The following is an 18,695-nucleotide window of genomic DNA, read 5'->3' as shown; positions in this document are numbered from 1 at the left end:
TATCACATTGGACTTATACTGGGGATGACCCAGGTTGTAGTCTGCCTCTTTCCCAATTGCATATAAGTGATACTGACCATGAATCACTATATCTACTGATATCCAACTGAGTGGATCTCCTCTATATGTTCAGTGGAAATCCGTTTTGTCGTTTAACTAACCCCACCAACGGCAGTCAAATCATTACCTCTTGTCTGACACTTTCTTACTTGGCAGAGGTAATAAAAAGCACAATATTTTCAAATGGACAGGAGCCATATATTAGGAATGTAACGAGCTGTGTCCCCCTTTCGGCTTGGCCTCGGGTCAGTGAGAAAAGGCCCAGTAAAACCAGAGGACCATGTATTCACCTCTCATTTAAAAGTTCAGGCCAGAGATGAGGTGATCAAAATTGTGGGGGAAGTATAGCACCATAGCAGTATGTCTGAGAAAAAGGTCATGTGAGGAGAGCTCCACTGTGCATTTAGGTATAGGCGTCTTAAACAGATGTGTTTTCACACAGCTTGTGTCCACCCCGCCCCCCTTTTTTTTCATCAGTATTTCAGACTCACCCATTTCTTGTTGTTAAGACGGAAATGAGCAGCCCCCACAAGCAGAGAAAGAAGTTCGGTCTGTCGAATGATGTCAGTGTTTGGAAAGGATGACTGTGTCGGTGGTAGAGGCTGAGATTAGTCTAGCGGAGTAGATGAGAAGAGCGCATGTGGGGGAGTTAACACGAGATCCCCCACAGAGATTCTGAACTCAGCCTGAGAGAGTAATAGAAGAAGACGCCTTACAAGAATGAAGAAAAACGTTACACTTTATATCTGTGTGCAATCTAAAAATAACCTCCTCTCTCTGCCTACTGCCCACTGGGCCAGGCTTATTAAAAGAGTCCGTTTCAAAGAGAGACCGCGTCCGTGCTGGAGAGGGTGAAAAAAAGAGGGTTGAGAAAGGACAAGAAAAGAAGGAGGGATTAAAAGGGAAAACTGAGCTCAAAGTGGCAAGGCTGAGCCAGTGTCAGAGTAAAGAGGCATGACGCAAGGAAAGTTGGTGAATCTTTAAGACCGTGAGAATGATTTTGAGAGGACTGCTCAGTGGATTTTAACAGTTCCCTCTTCCCATGCCAGTCAGCCAATTGGGCTCTGTGCACCACCATTACATACCCATTTGGCCACGAGATTCTGTGGGGCTTCTCCGAGCAATAAAAGCTCTAAAAGCTTGGAAATGTAGCGTAACAGATGAGTCTTTATAGGGCCCAGTGGCATGCCCCTTTAAGAGGTTCACCGTGTAAATAGTGAATCACGCAGCCCATATCGTCACCCATTCTTTAAATGTTTCCTTGCTTCCAGCCTCTGAGCTTCCACTTGAGTCACAGCTTGCTACTGTACCAGGTCTGACAGCCACCCAGTCTGATGTGTCAGCTTTGTGTTCTTTTCCTCTGACTTGCAGGAAAATAAATGGAACAGGACAGTGATGGTTTGTTTTTAAGGGGAATGGGTGAATCTCAATGAGAAACATTTAATAAAGATGGCTGCAGGTTCTAAAAATACTGCACATGGTCTCGCAAACGTTTAGATTTCCACTGGAAACTAAAACAGCCTTTGTCCTAGACACTCATCTGCTCAAGGTTGAGAGAATCCTCTAGACTGCATACACCCATGTTTTTTATGAACAATTTGGAGCAAAGCTGGCAAATTCTCCCAGCAGGTGGATTCACTGTGTTCACCGTTATGGTGAATCAGCTTGACTGTGCCTTTGACCTGTGGTTAAGAGCTGCTAATTCGACAGTAATCTTGCTTCATTTCAAAATTCCAGCTAAAACGGTGCCTTAGGGAGCCCAAGTCATCATTCACACACATCCACGACCTCCCTGGACTTTCTTCTTACTCACACACTACTCTGTGATTGCTAGAAAATTACATATGCTGTGGATATTCACTGATGATTTAAAGACCACTTGGCTGCAACGTTCAAAATTTCAGCATTGCAGTTGCCTAACATTGCTAATGAACAGTTCAAAGCAAGATGGTTGATGTTGTGCAGCCACGTTTGTCACATAGAAGCAGCTTTAACCAGTCCACATTTCACAAACCTGTACACCTTGTAACCCCTTTAATGTTACAAGAATGGAGCGTTGAAAGGGTTTTGTCTTAACTGAGGTTGGAGAGAATCAAACAAACATGTTAGTTAAAGATATATTCTATTGTAGCTGATGTGTGTATGCTTTCTATGATTTCATAAATAGACATCTACAGGCATATAGCTGAATATTCTAAATTCAGGTGAGACCTAGCCTTTAGTGGATATTCTCTTAGTTCCTGTTTTCTTTCTCAACTCTTTTATTTGGGTTTTTCCTTTGTTTGGTTGGATAAAGCTTTTAACATTTCAAATGTTCTCACAACTTTATGAGCCTATATATCATTTTAATTGCTTCCGGCTCCTCTTTCTGCATGTGTGCATGATAGTGAGGTTTACAGAGGATCTATTCTCTGGAGACAATATACCAATCAGATGGGAATGTGCTCATGTGTTATTCCTTTCCAAGAACCGTTGCGTGCATATACTCCCCCACATAAGCTGTAAGTGCTTAAACTTGATCTGTATTTTGTGGAAACAAATTTGATATACTGTATCTTGTCTACATTTGTCACAGATGAAGAGATGCAATATGACAACCCCTCCATTTGTTGTTATGTATATTATCTGATATACTTGGATGCTCAAGAGGCATTTTCAAATATACAAAACAATGAAGAGGACAGCGATCTGGAAATTTGAATGAGACACCGGTAATTTCTCTTGTATAATGTGCACCCCTGTATAATACGCACCCCCTAAGTTGACCTCAAAATTCTGGAAAACCCTTCTACCTATGTATAAGGCATTTTTACAATGCATGATTTTGCTTCTACCAATATGATCAAAACATGAAGTATTATCTGTATTTTGTTAGGTTTTTTTTCAAATAATTATTCTGAAGTTAAGCACTTGGTTCGAATACTTAATCCTTTTTTTTTTATTTACTTGCTCTTATTTTGAAATTCACAGCCCTACTTTTATTTAGTAAATTAGAAAAACACAGTTGTGCTCATATGTTTGATTACCCCGGCAGAACTTGTAAGATTGGTACAATTCTATAAAGAAAACATGAAGGACCAGAGGAAACACATTTAATTTTATTTTAATGCGATTCAAATTAAATGAAAAAAATGAAAGTGTACAGCTTATTCATAACCACTAGATGGCGGCATACATTTATAAAATGTGAAAGTTTTTTTCCATTTGCCCCTATACCTATGTATAATGCGCACTATTGACTTTTGACAAGATTTGGGGGGTAAAAATGTGCATTACAGATGCGAAATTACGGTAATTTAAATGTATTTTTTTAATAATGATGACTAGTTTTGACATATTTCCTGCAGGCCTGTGGGCTGAGGCATTGCCATCATAAATGAGCCATGATGATGACTTCATTGGCATAATTTTCCAAAAGAAAATTTAACTCCCACAGGGGCGCTTGTCTTTACTGACTGCGGTATGTGCAGAAATTGGGACGCCAACTGTACACAGTATATAAGAGTGGTTATTTTATTTGTGTTGCCCATCGGAATGATTACATTCATCCCCTGCGACATGCCTTGGCAATTTACAGCTCTCAAGTTATGCTGCCTAACCTTAATCAATGGCTAAAGTAGCCCCCAATGAATTTATAAATTCTTCAACGAATCACAAATTTACATTTAGCACTAAATGTATTTTAAAAGATAACAGACACTATGGACACAGACACATTTTGGAGTAGTTAGTATTTATTTGAAGGCCAAATAGGGATGATTAGTGATTGTTTATGCAAAGAGAGTGAGGAAGTCTTGAACACTGTGATTTTATTTGTCAGCCACAAAGGAGTAAAGCGTTTGAGCAGATATATTTGACAAGCGGCTGTAAAAATAGGGAAGACGGAAGTAAAGTATAATTCATGTGTTGTCAGATGGAATTATTCCAGCTTGTGTGTACTGTTTTGTTACATTCTGAAGAGGTCTTATGGTGTGCCTGAGAGATGTGATATAGGAAAGGAGTCAACTGTCACTTATTGCGTACGGTATATACTGTGACTGTACTGTACCTGTTCATACTGTATGTTCTCTGAGTGCTTAACATCCCAGAAGGAAAATGTTGTTATCTTAAGTTTGACATGAAAAAGTGGCTCTGGAAATGCTCTTGAACGGTTGTATTTTCTACGAGTTGTGCTTTTGATAAATAATGAAAAATAGACCGCATTCTCTTGGGGTCACTCTTTGGTTTGGCCCCGCTGCTCACCTGACACACACACACACACACACACACACACACACAGGTCTGTGAAGCCAGAGGGGCAGGGCGTGTTTGATGCACAGAAGACACTTTATCTGTACTGACCTCCAGCACTGGTCTCTCATGAGCCTGAGCCGGTCTGAGTGGAAAAAATGTGACCTCTGGCAGGGACTTCGGTCTATTCCTCCATCTTGTGTTGGCTATAAAGACTTTTTTGATTCAGTATGCCACTGGCAATTGGATGAAAATAATTAACACTACGCTTGGTGGATGGACTTTAATAAAGACAGAAATGGGTCATGGAATCATGGAATCAGCCTTGTTGCAAACACAGGAACTCCTGAATAGAGCTGAACTTGTAATAGAAGTGTTGTTTCTAACGTGTCGTGATTGATTCTTGTAAAGAGTTGTGTCTTAATGTCTCATCTCATGTGTTTCTGAGCCAGTTGTACAGGAACCTTCAGAAGAACCTTTTGTCAGTGTTTTATGCCTAGGTGGGACCAAGTAGGAATCCTGTTGAATCAGTGGACATGTTGTCTCCCTGTTGCTGTCATGTCCATTTCATCAATACCAGTGTTGTATAGTGTTGGGACACCAGAGACTGGATCAGTACTAGTTCTGTTCTAACCACTGTTGGTCAGTTCTTCACACTCTCTCTGTGGCGAAGCCATGGGAGCATGAATGACTTCTTGCAGTGGCCTTACAGAGCGTCATTCTTCATACCCTCATCTAAGGCTGACATCCGACAGGGAAGCCCAAGAACCCGGCAAGCTGAATGTTTTTCTATCCCCCTGGTAGGCATGGACATATCAGGTGCTGTTTTAATGCGTTTAAAGTAGAAAAACATGCAGTGTCCAAGGGTCGAAGCGAGAAACGACAAGGACAGTAGTGAAAACAGCCTCACACTGTTGGCCCTCCCCTCACAGTATGCAAAGGGCAAAGCAATAACATCCAGTCCAGTGACAGACTCATCATTAATGTCCCGGGTTTGTTTATCTAAAGAGTTATTTACCCACTTTGCTATTTCCCCCGGAATCTTAAATGCTGCTGCCTTCTATGCCCTCATTGGGTCTCGCATGCATAGACCAGCTCGGCAGGACTCCGCCCACTATCCCTTAAGTGTAGCCCCTCCCACTCCTGCCTTGTATAGGTAGGACAAAGTGAGCATTCCAGGCATAGATGAGAAACCTTTGCCTCCCCATTTGTTCAGGCTATTAACCCTGCACCCAAACTGTGGGGCTTCCGATGCAAATGCTGCTTTTCCAGAACAAGCTACGACTATCATTTATTTCTCTTAAATCTCTGTGGAATACTATTTTGACTGGTCTCCAAGTGTCCCTTCATTAATGTATGACCTTTGTTCCATGCTTTGGCTTGTTATGTAACAAGACAGATGCCAGTGGTGTGACTTTATTTGATTCAGAGACAAATATCTGACACCGATTTGCCTCACCTCTTAAGTGCCAGGTTGGCACGACACAGTTGGTCACCAGTGAAGAAAGGAAATGCTTGCACAGTTAACTTCAATGCCTCAGAGAGAGAAATATTTGTGAATTTTAAATAAAGCTATCCTGAGGCATGCTTAGGAGAGAAGCAGGGAGGAGCATTTTGGGTAAAAATGAATGGAGTCCTGTGCTCAGCCCTCGAGTGGACTGAACCCCTCTGTTTGTGCTTTTTTTTTTCCGGACTTGACACAGTGCTGCCTGTGAGGAGTGGTTCGGAAGCAGGAAGTGGTTGTGTAAGGCGATCTGCAGATGCTGCACAGAGGCCCTTTTCAAAAGCAGTCCTTTTGGTCCTATTATGCACAGGAACACTTCAGGTAGTCCTGCTGTAGCCGCCATATCCAGACAGTGGCCACAGCTGCTTGGGACTAAATGAAGAGAGAGAGAGCGAAAGCTAGAAAATGAAAAGTGCATGTTGCAGAATGGTGATGGGCTGCAAGTCAAAAGTACAAATGTGGGTTGCAAGCACTCACGTATTTTGTAAAAAGGAAAATATTCTTGCCAGATTCCCAGGTCAAAATTTGTTACGGCTGTAAGATGGCCCAAATTCCTGTCTGTGAAATGGATCGCAAGCTAAGCAGTGATATGAATAACAATTTAATGAATGGTGATTCATGAGATGGTGAATCATGCTACAGGTGTACAGAAGCTTCCTTTTTCATGGCACTTAGAGGAAGATGTTAAAATGTATCTGTTAATTGAAATCTGGAATCTCCTGAACCCCCAGCTCCCCCGCCGTGACTTCAAGATTTCTCAAGCAACACAACTGCTGTAGGTGAATAAGTGAAATTTTAGAATCCTGTAATTGCCAAAGGTCACCACCCCTGCTCTGTATTTAGAGGTAGTTTTCGCAGCTGCAACTAACTCCAAAAGTGGCCCACTGACAGAGCACTTAGCTTAAATACCAAGCAGGAATGTGAGGCACTCTTGCATCACTTTCCCCTTTATTTTGTTGTAATTGTCTTGACTATTTTCAAACCATTACCATGAAGTGGTTTTCAACAGAATGCGTTAACACCTCAAGTATACTGTAATCAAATAAAAGATACATTTACAATATTGCTTAAATGATTTTAATAGACAGCATAGAAAAATGTTAATGTATGAAAGGAGGAATTTTTTCGAACCAATACATTGTCATTTTTTTAAGCTTTACTTAATGGGCCGGCAAAGTGTTAGTTTTGTGTAAGAGAACAACATTGTAGTATTGATGATGCAAGGCAAGCTTTTATGCCCCGCAATTCCTCAGTTCAGGAGATTTTGAAATTATCATTTCCATAGTCTGGCGGCACGGTGGCCGACTAGTTAGAGCGTCAGCCTCACAGTTCTGAGGACCCGGGTTCAATCCCCGGCCCCGCCTGTGTGGAGTTTGCATGTTCTCCCCGTGCCTGCGTGGGTTTTCTCCGGGCACTCCGGTTTCCTCCCACATCCCAAAAACATGCATTAATTGGAGACTCTAAATTGCCCGTAGGCATGACTGTGAGTGCGAATGGTTGTTTGTTTCTCTGTGCCCTGCGATTGGCTGGCAACCAGTTCAGGGTGTACCCCGCCTCCTGCCCGATGACAGCTGGGATAGGCTCCAGCACGCCCGCGACCCTAGTGAGGAGAAGCGGCTCGGAAAATGGGTGGATGGATTTCCATAGTTGACCTGTCACCATTAAAAAAAATACATTAACTATACTGACAATGTCTTAAGCAACATTTTAACATTATTAACTGAATTATTCAGGTTTAAAACTCGCTGTTAATATTAAGCTGCACAATCAACAGAATATGTAGTCAACACAAATGACGTCTCTTGTGATGTCATGCGCATTGGCAGTTTAAACTTTCATCTTTTGTGCGAATTTAGGAGAATATTTTCACCCAAAAAAATTATATTCAAATTCACAGTTGCACCACCTAAGCAGAGTGCCGTAAGTAGTTCCACTTTTGCATTTTGGCTCTACCCTGGTGACTGGTGACCAGTCCAAGGTGTAGTCCGCCTTTCACTTGAATTCAGGAGGGATAGACTCCAGTTATTCGCAACCTTGAACAGGTCAAGCAGTATAGAAAATGGATGGCTGGATCATTTGGCAGTATTACTGTTTCAGATTGGAGTTTATATGTTATTATGACATCTCCTCAATTAAAACCTCAATTATAAGTTAACGAGAAAATGCTCATTACATCATAATGAAAACATGCATTGTAATTTAATTGTCCCTGTTTTGGCAAATCTTTTTCTGACAGAAAAGAAGTGAGGAAGCAATCTTGTCTTTGTGGGTTTTTGTTACAAAGAAAAAAGAAAAGTCTTTGCAAAGAGAGGAAAAGGTACAAGTTTTACGAGTTGTCACCCCTTATATCAAAGTGAGAGAGACAGAGAAGGAAAGCAAACAATTATCTATGTCCAGCTGCGCTAGTAGTCACAACATAGATAGGAACAATTAGTACGCACAGCATGGCCGGAAAAACAGCTAGTAGTCAAACTGTAACAATAAAGCATGTGAAGGTGAATGTATAAAACTAATAGAAGTAATATTTGATATATATTAAACATACATTTTCCAACTCAGCTTCCCCCCTTATGATTATATCACACAATCTATTATTGATCACATACAAAAGGAGAATTATTAAACAATTACATCCTAAGTAGCTAAAAGTTAATATTAAATAATCAAAATATTAAAAGTTAATCAAAACATTAAACATGACTAAATATAGAACCAAAAACATACAAAAGTTAATCAAAACATCAAAAACATAAACGTTAATCAAACTACTAAAAGTTACTATATATGGCTAAACACTAATGATATAACAGTATAAAATGCATTAACAAAACAACCCTACAGTCATCCAGAATTTATAAAAATCCTTCATAAGCGGGTTGTCAGTCAGTCATGCAACAAAGTTAGAGATCATTTGAGTTGCCAATGTCATCCAGGCTGTCGGATTGAGGGAAGAGGTCAGGAAAATGTTCGTCAGAGACTGAATAGTGAAATCGTGCATTGTGAACAAACGCTGTGTCAATCATGTGAGAGACTTGAGATTTTATCAAAGGGACCAGGATGTGAAAAAGAGAACAAGCAATGCGATACAAACCATAAGTGCAAAGCGATACAGCCAAGCTTGCCATCCAAGTCCTGTGAACCAATTTGAATTGAGCACCTCCTCATGGGCAATGACATCGCGAAGTGTAGTGAGTGAAGCGATTGTATCAGTCTCACATTGTTCTTTGGTTGGTGCAGGAATCAACAAGTCATCAACATACTGTACTAAGCTGTGTCCGGTGTGAGTGTCAAAGGTTCAAGACCGCGGGCGAGTGCCTCACAAAAGAGGGTGGGGCTGGACATCAGCCCTTGGCACAGCGTGTCCATGTGTACTTTTTCCCATCAAAAGTAAAAGCAAACCAAAATTGTGAATTTTTGTGAACCGGTACAAAAAAAAACGCATTCGAGAGGTCAACAACCGAGAACCACCTTGTGTCAGGTAGAATTTGACCCAAAATGGTGTACGGATTTGGCACACAAGGAGCTGGAGCATTTATCGCAGCATTAACAGCTTGCAAATCTTGAACAAAATGCCACTCGGTTGGCTGACCTTGAGGTATAATTTTTTTCACCGGAAATATTGGAGTTTGAAGTGGTGAATTGACACATCGTACAATTATTACAGCTTTGAGCAATGCCTCAAATGCTGGCCGAATACCGTCAACAGCGTCTGCACGCAGTGGGTATTGACGCTGTAGAGGGCGATAGGACGATTTAGGTTCAATCTGAACAGGTGGACAGATCTTAATTGGCACTTCATCATGTTTGCTGGTAGCCGACAGCGTAGGTGGGACTTGCTCCAGCAGAGGGGAGATGTCCGTCGGAGTTTGTATGTGAAACGATTGAGATCTAAACAAGGTCGGTTTCAACATAAGATAGACGGAGCACAAGGCACGTGTGTGCGCACTGAATACCTTTCTGTGTGCATTAACAGATTTTGAAAAAAAACATTGTTGGATCCGATGTTGGTTTCCAATCAGTTGCGCGTCGACTTCGATAAACAAAAGGGCCTACATCCTGCCATTGCGCCGTAGGTTGTTTTGCTAGAGAAATGTGTCAAAGACAGACAGTTGCGATGATGTTAATGAGACACGCAAAAGTCATGATTAAAAAAGAGGTGACTGATATTTAGATATTTAGTCTATAAAAAGTCTCCTCAAAATGTCGATCTGGTTCGTCATGTACATGTGTCGTACAATGCAATTTGCGGCTCTCCATTACATCAGAACCAGGAGAAATGAACTGAGTCGCAAATTTTGTAAAAATAGGTGCTGATTGGACTGCTGATTCCCCTACGGTAACTGTATAGCGGTTTGTGGGGACTGAATTTAACAAATCCACATTATCTACCGGACGTGTGATCTCAATTACGTCGTGAGTGGATGTCAGTACCAATCCTAATTTTATCATGAGATCCCTTCCCAACAGATTGATTGGACATGTGGAGGACACCACAAACGGATGCTTGAACGGCACGTCAGGCCCAAAGCCACGCAATGTGCATGAAATGGTGTGTAAATGTATCTTTAGTGAAACCTCCATTTGCACACATTGAGTAACAAGATCATTTGGTTGGAGCAAGAACAACAGGTTCGGAGGCCATAATCACGGAATTTGAAGCCCCAGAATCAACAAGGAAAGTAACAGGTGTATTATTTACCAAACATTCAACTGTGGGAAAGTTCATATAGGCGGCAGTTTTCAGAAATGTGTGAATATCAGGTGGTTGGGCTGCATTTTCTTTCTCTAACGCTTCAATCTTATTATGAATATCAGCAAGCAGTGTATCAGTGCCAAAATGCAGCCCTATGGGGGGCACAAGCCAGTGCAAAGAGAAGGTTGATGGATGTCGTGTGGGAAGACATGAGGGCAGTTGGTATTCGAGAGGAGGATGCAGAAAAGGATGACACGCTGTGGCGACCCCTAAAGGGACAAGCCGAAAGGAAAAGAAGTAGAAGAAGTTTATCAGTGCCAAGCGCGTCTTCATTGCACAAAGGAGCGACTGTTGGGTGCAGGGTGTGGTGTGTCTGTGTATCACCGGTCAACTGCGCTGCTCCGTCTCCGGAGCCCATCAAGAATCAGTCAGGGGCGATGCCGCGCGAACCAGGTCTCCCACGACCCCCGCGAGTGTTTGTGGCACACTCCCATTGCATGTCTTGTTGCCTTTTCGGGGAGTCTCTGCCAGTGTCGCTTCTCTCCACAGTAGCGGCAAGTGTCGTCATCAAAGATGCCACTTGCTCGGTTGGGGTTGTAGCCGCCTCTCCTACCCCTTCCGCGTCCTCTGCCTCGTCTGCCGCATCCTCGGCTTTGAAATTGGCCTTGAGCAAGTGCAGTCATAGCAAGGTGCGCATTCATCGATGCCTTTGCTGATTCTTCCTCTTTCTTCTTCACTTGGTTGCATTCTTTTGTCTCAGCACGTTTGGCATGCCACATAATTTCTGCCAGGCGGTTGTTTGGCCAGCCGCCAATCAGTGTAGAAGCCGTGATTTTGGTCAATGGGGAACGGAGACCATCCTTTAGTACGCACAGCATGGCCGGAAAAACAGCTAATAGTCACAATGTAACAATAAAGAATGTGAAGGTTGTATATAACTAATAGAAATAATATTCGATATATATTAAACATACATTTTCCAACTCATCCCCAACTGTCAAATAAATAAAATAAATAAAGTTTTATAAGTTTTTTTTGTATTCCAATACACTATTTATGTTTGATTTTCACACTGCACTGGAAGCACAAATTAAGATAAATCTTTCTTTTTTCCTGCTTTGTAAGAAATAAGTATGTGAAGAAGTGATCAGTCCGATTAAATAATTCAGACTCAAGCAAAACATTGAAGGCATAATTGGGTCATGGAAAACCTTTTGTAAAAAAAAAAGCAGGATGCAACAGAAAATGTTTTCTGGACAATTCCTAGCTCACTGTCCCAGATGAAGACAAGCATGATTCACTGCCACCAAAGCACCGCTACTGTTTTGTGACTATGAACCATTTGTGAATATCATGTTATTCATTGACATAGGCTACTTAGGAAATCCTGAGTTGTAATTAGGTCATTTGGACATTTCCCTGGACTATTTAAAAGGAGTCAGTCAGAGTGAATATGGAAAATTCTGGTACTGACTCATGCACACTGTGCCTGGAATTCTCTCTTTACCATTGGCCAGCAAAGGGTTTTTGCAGTGGTGAAAATTGAAATCAAATAAAAAGGAAGAGAAAAGTATCAACTCATGTTTTTTTTCCCCCCACTGCTAACCTTTCCACTATGTTCAACCCATCCAAGCTGAACGGACTTCAGTTCTAAAATGTAAATTCCTTTCCTTGACTTTGCCAATGTTTGTTGCATAGGGCTGATGTTTTTGTTTCCCCCCCTACACCAGCCCTACCTGCCTTTCTGTTTTTGTCACGTAATGCCAAAGTGAAGCAATGTGTGCTTTCATTTGTTTGGCAAATCTTGCAAGCATTGTAAGCTTTTATACATGATACAAGATTCATAAAAACATATGTTGCTTTACCACGTTCAGACTAACTTTGAAAAAAAAATCCCAGGTTATCTGGTGTCAGTGCCGCCTTCCACATCTCTGTCGTGCCTTCCATAAAACGTAGTAATGTCCAGCTCAGTCACGTCATCTCACATGACAAAGACAAGCATCCCGCTATAAATCATATTGGTCACACATTCCATACTGAAATTATACATGAAAGCATTTGCAGACACATTTACTGCAACCACACATGCAGATATGTAGTATAATACTTAAGTATACAATTATGCACAGTTGCATGCACTCTTACTCAGATGTCTTCTTGGAAAGTGGCATTTTCTTCTAATTGGAAACATGATTTTAGATTAGAGGTTCACTCATAGTTAGTACTGTTCTACTCCCTTACACTGCCACATGTTGGAACTTGACTGTTCTTAGACCTATGCAAATGTCTCCTTTTCGAGTCTTTCAGGCAAAGGTCTTACCTGGAGTGTGACCTACAGGTATGTTTGGTTTTTAGAGCCAAAAACATTTTCTGATGGATTTCAGCCACATCTCACTTTTCTATAAAAGCTGTTTCAAAACTAATTCTTACCATGGATCACTCTTGTCCCACGTCATACAAACATTCCATGCGCTGCGGTGGCGTGTCCTCCTCATAAACATATAAGACTCTTTTCTTTTTCTTTTTTATGGTTGTAACCAGTCTAACCAGTGCTGTTGTATTTTGTTTAAATACAAAAGGAACACATGAAATGCTTCATCCTTCAGATGCTGACATACGTCTTTGCTTTACTACTCACAACATGGCTGTGACTGTAAGGCATATACAGGAGGCCTCATGCCGCATGGAAAATCATTGAGATTTTGGCTAGTTATGCAGGATCATTTGTGTTGCTAAAAAGTATTCATTGCGTCATATTACAGGATGAATGGTCTTCTGTCAAAACAGGTGTTATTAGTGACATGGGGATCCATTCTTGCCTGCCCATGCACGTTTGCCTTAGATGAGTTTGTTCATTGATTCATGGTAGGAGGTCAGGTCAATTAGAAAAGTGCCCCGAGGCAACAGACACTCACACTGTAACTCTGCCTCTGCAGGTCCAATCCCGTTTTTGGATTTTCAACGCCATTCTGCTGCCGTTGGTTTTCTTGTGCATCAAGCATATGGTCCTGCAAAATATAGTATAGAATATTAAGTATATTATATATACCGGGTATGCACAGATACCAGTATCTGTAACTGTGCCAGTATGGTACGTTTGTACTTATAAAAATGTCCCGATATTACAACAATGATACCACTTTACCAGGCTGACATATACCTTTCGAGCAGGTGGAGCAGGAGCCATTCCAGCCATGTGGAGAGACTTTAAGGTTCTGTAAATATGGCTGACAACGGTAAAGCCAACTGCAAATTATGCTCTGGGAGTTGCGGCGGAGGGCCGTCCGGCAAACAGAGTTTCTCAAGCACCTTCCGCGCTGCTCTGCTCCATTAAAGCCAATTGGTACCGTCATTAATCTTTGGCACTGTTGCACGACACCTCCGTCACACTCACCTGCCTGGCACACCCCCACTCCGCCCACCCATGGGCCCCATAGGCTACCTTGGTTTATCTTGCCAGTGGCATACACTTGTCTTAGAGATTAAACCATGCATGTTTATGTACAGCGGCACGGTGGACGACTAGTTAGAGCGTCTGCCTCACAGTTCTGAGGACCGGTGTTCAATCCCCGACCCCGCCTGTGTGGAGTTTGCATGTTCTCCCCGTGCCTGCGTGGGTTTTTCTCCGGGCACTCTAAATTGCCCGTAGGTGTGAATGTGAGTGCGAATGGTTGTTTGTTTCTATGTGCCCTGCGATTGGCTGGCAACCAGTTCAGGGTGTACCCCGCCTCCTGCCCGAAGATAGCTGGGATAGGCTCCAGTACTCCCGCGACCCTATTGAGGAGAAGCGGCTCAGAACATGGATGGATGGATGGATGTTTATGTACACACGGACCGTCCTGTACAGTGATGTTTCAAACATCAAGTTTTTTATAGTGCAAAATCACACTGAAGGGTCTCAATGCACTTAGCAATATCAATAACACAAACACACGGATATATAGACAGCAGAACAGACAACAGAAAGACAATAAATAATGAGCAAATGGTGAACAGTACAATAGACAATACTTTGAAAGGCTCATTAACTCAGTTCTGGTTCCTTTTGATTGTGCTACCATTACTCGGATAAATCTGACCCCCCGGAGACACGCATTTATCAGACCCAAAACCCGTGTGGGGCTGGCCCAGGCCACTTTGGTGACCCAAGATAACCTCAAGCTGATCGCTAGTCCTCCGTGGCAGCGACGTCTGAAACAGATGTCAGCCCGACCAACCTTCGATGGTTCTTTGTGTGCCAGCCATGGTAACAAGGGGTGGATGTAAACCGAAACTGTCTTACAGAAGATAATGCAGAGAAGCTACTCTTCATACTGTAAAAAAAACCTGCTCCTCACTTTTTTAAAACAGAGTTCAGAGAAGAAAGAAGCAAGCAATGGTGTGATAAAGTATCACTTCAGTTGTCCTGCCAGTTTTTCTTGTTTGTTTCTTTTTTTCTTTTTGTAGAACTGAAGCCTGTCGTGTTACTGGCAGATTTGAGTGACGTGTTGCAAGATTGTTAGATAAAACGTGCAGTTGGATGTTAAGATGTCTTTAATGACAAGTTGTTAGATTTGAGTGAAATTTATGTCCATCCATCCATTTTCCATACCGCTTATCCTCGCGAGGGTCACGGGTGTGCTGGAGCCTATCCCAGCTAACTTTGGGCGAGAGGTGGAATGAATGAATTTAAGTGACATTGTTATTGACATTGTTAATCCTTAGGGTTAACATATCATGGACATATCTTCTCTTCTGGAAAGGTTTTCCACACGGTGTATTAGTATGTTTATGTGAATTTGACCATTTTCCAGAGGCGCATTTGTGAAGGTACACACTGATGTTGGACGAGAAGGCCTGGCTCTCAGTCTCCACTCTAATTCGTCCAAAAGTGTTCTATAGGGTTGAGGTCAGGATTGTGCAGGCCAGTCAAGTTCATCCACATCAAACTGTCTTTATGACCCTTGATTTGTGCACTGATGCACAGCCGTGTTAGAACAGGAAGGGGCCATCTCCAAACTGTTCCCACAAAGTTGGAAATGTCCAAAATATTAGATTTTGGACAGTCAAACAGTTTGGGGATTGCACATTCCTAATCCAACATGTCTGTGCACCAGTGCACAAAGCAAGGTCCGTCAAGACATGGATGAGAGAAATTTGGATGGATGAACTTGACTGGCCTGCACAGACTCCAGGTCTCAACCCGAGAGAACACCTTTGGGTTGGTTTCGAGTGGACAGTGAGCCAGGCCTTCTCGTTCAACATAAGTGTGTGACCTCACAAATATGTTCCTGAAAGAATGGGCGAAAATTCCCATAAACTCATTCCTAAACCTTGTTGAAAGCCTCCCCACAAGTGTTAAAGCTGTTATAGCCGACTGGTTAACACGTCTGCCTCACAGTTCTGAGGACCAGGGTCCAAATCCCGGCCCCGCTTGTGTGGAGTTTGCATGTTCTCCCCGTGTCTGCGTGGGTTTTCTCTGGGCACTCCGGTTTCCTCCCACATCCCCAAAAAAACATGCCTGGTAGGTTGATTGAAGACTCTAAATTGCCCGTAAGTGTGAATGTGTGTGCGAATTATTGTTTGTTTATATGTGCCCTGCGATTGGCTGGCAACCAGTTCAGGGTGTACGCCACCTCTCGCCCGAAGATAGCTGGGATAGGCTCCAGAATGCCCGCGACCCTTGTGAGGATAAAGCGGTACAGAAAATGGATGGATGGATTCATACGAAAGACATTTCAGTTAGCCATCGAAGGATGACTATGAGACGAGATCAACATTTAAGCTTTTATTTCCCGGTTGCATCTGCATCTGATACACATCTTAGTGAGCAACAAGATAGATCAAGACAAGGTATCACCGTTTTGTGTTAAACCCATGCATTATTGTTGTAAGCAATTTTATTTGGTGGTGTGTCCCATTACAATGATTATTCAAACAATACATACTGTATCATTGAATATCTGCATTCAGTTTTACATTTGGGTTGTGCCTGTGAATACTACAAACCCCAATTCCAATGAATTCTAAAACGTAATTAAGAACAGAATACAATAATTTGCTAATCCTTTTCAACCTATATACAATTGAATACACTACAAAGCCAAGATAATGTTCAACCTGATAAACTTTACTTTTGCTTTTTTTCCTTTCAAATATTCACTCATTTTGAATTTGATGCCTGCAACATGCTCCAAAGAAGCTGGGACAGGGGCATGTTTACCACAGTGTTACATTACCTTTCTTTTAACAACACTGTTAGGGAACTGAGGACACTAATTGTTGAAGCTTTGTAGGTGGAATTCTTTCCCATTCTTGCTTGATGTACAAATTCAGTTGCTCAACAGTCCGGGTCTCCGTTGTCAAATTTTGCGCTTCATAATGCACCACACATTTTCAATGGGAGACAGGTCTGGACCTGCTGACTGGCCAGTCTTGTACTCGCACACTACAAAGCCACAGTGTTCTGACACGTGCAAAATGTGGCTTGGCATTGTCTTGCTGAAATAAGCAGGGACATCCCTGAAAAAGACATTGCTTGGATGGCAACATAGGTTGTTCCAAAAGGTATATGTACCTTTCAGCATCAATGGTGTCTTCACAAATGGACAAGTTACCCGTGCCTTTGTGTCAGTCCATCTGAGATGATTTTGGGCCCTGAGAAGCCGGCGAGGTTTCTGGGTGTTGTTGATTTATGGCTTTTCCTTTGCATGGTTGAGTTTTAACTTGCATTTTTTGATGTAGCGACAAACTGAATTCTTCCTGAGCATATGGCAATATGCTTTAAACAATGATGCCGGTTTTTAATGCAGTGCCATCTGAGGGATCAAAGATCACGGGCATTCAGTATTGGTTTTTGGCCTTGCCACTTACATGCAGAGATTTTTCCAGATTCTCTGAATCTATTGATGATATTACGGACTGTGCTGGGTGATGATATGATTGAGATAAATTTCCCGTCTCTGTGATCGGCTGTTTGCATATTTCCTCAATCTGACCTGGCGGGAATGTGTGTGATAATAGCCAATCAGAGTTGTCCTTTTCCTGCTCCACTTTGGTTTGCAAGTTGTGGGAGTAAACAGAAACCGCGCCTCCCTGGCTGCCCTGCCCTTAGCAAGATTGAGATGGCGGCTCAGCAGTCCTCCCACGACAGCAACAGCAGCCCATCCTCGCATCCCTGGTGCGAAAGTGGCCGGCTGGCCACTCCGCGAGTTCTCAACGTCGGTTCTGTGGCGATGTCTCCAAAGCAATGTGGAGCAATGCTATTAACTAGCTGATGTGGAAGGTATGTCGGTACCCACAAAAACAGGCAACATCCCTTTATTCCTTTGAAGAAGTACCACTGGAGTTTGAACATTAAATTAAACATCTTGTCTTTGAATATAGGTTGAAAAATCTTTGAAAATCATTTTATTCTGTTTTATTTAAATTTCCCATTGGGGTTTGTACATTTATACTCCTTAGAGGTGTAAAATCAGAGAGCCGTCTATGGGTGGAAACTATATCTATCAGAGCCATTGCACAAACATTGACCATTGCCAATAAAAAAAAAAATTGCAATGTTCTGAAAAATAAAGAAAGCAGTGCTATACTAAATAACAGACATACAGAGGGTATTTCAAGGAAAATAACATCTGTTGTTGAAACATTGTGAATGTTGTAAAGAAATCCGAAAATCAACTATAATTAAGTGACATCAGCAACAATCTCCATAGGGTAGGTGTGAAGGTATTATCATCTTCTCTGGTTAAGCAGGAATGTGCCAAAGAGTAGAGAGAGTAAGACAAAAAGACAAAGTTTTATGGACTGATGTCACAAAGAGTTACCTTTAACGAAGTGATGTAAAGGCTAAAGCTGAGAGAGCAGATCATTTCTCATGATCCCCAAGATACAAGCACACCTGTCAAAGTGGAGATAATGTCATACCTTGGTCTTGCATGGCTTCTTAATTTTTGTTGATGAACTACATGACGGCAGCAGCAAATTAAACCCCGAAGTCACGACAAACATACGAGGAAATAAAAGCTCAACTGTTCATATCTTTGTCTTAAATTAATTCGTTAATTCATTCATTTTCCGTACTGCGGCTGTGCTGGAGCCAATCCCAGCTGACTCTGGGCTAGAGGCGGGGCACACCCTGAACTGGTCGCCAGCCAATCACAGGGCACATATACAAACAACCATTTGCACTCACATTCACACCTACAGGCAATTAAGTATTCAATTATC

The 18,695-nt window shown here is 42.0% G+C and overlaps 1 protein-coding gene across 4 annotated transcripts in view; it reads left to right on the top strand.

The window, feature by feature from the left end:
* The window catches only part of LOC133477864 (zinc finger protein 469), a 306,446-nt gene that overhangs the window by 268,802 nt on the left and 18,949 nt on the right, over positions 1-18,695 (top strand). The gene's annotated exons all lie outside the window — the stretch shown is intronic.

The sequence above is a fragment of the Phyllopteryx taeniolatus genome, chromosome 5, assembly GCF_024500385.1.
Source record: "Phyllopteryx taeniolatus isolate TA_2022b chromosome 5, UOR_Ptae_1.2, whole genome shotgun sequence".
Taxonomy (NCBI): domain Eukaryota; kingdom Metazoa; phylum Chordata; class Actinopteri; order Syngnathiformes; family Syngnathidae; genus Phyllopteryx; species Phyllopteryx taeniolatus.
The sequence above is the reverse complement of the archived record's forward strand: the minus strand, read 5'-3'. Positions and strand labels throughout refer to the sequence as shown.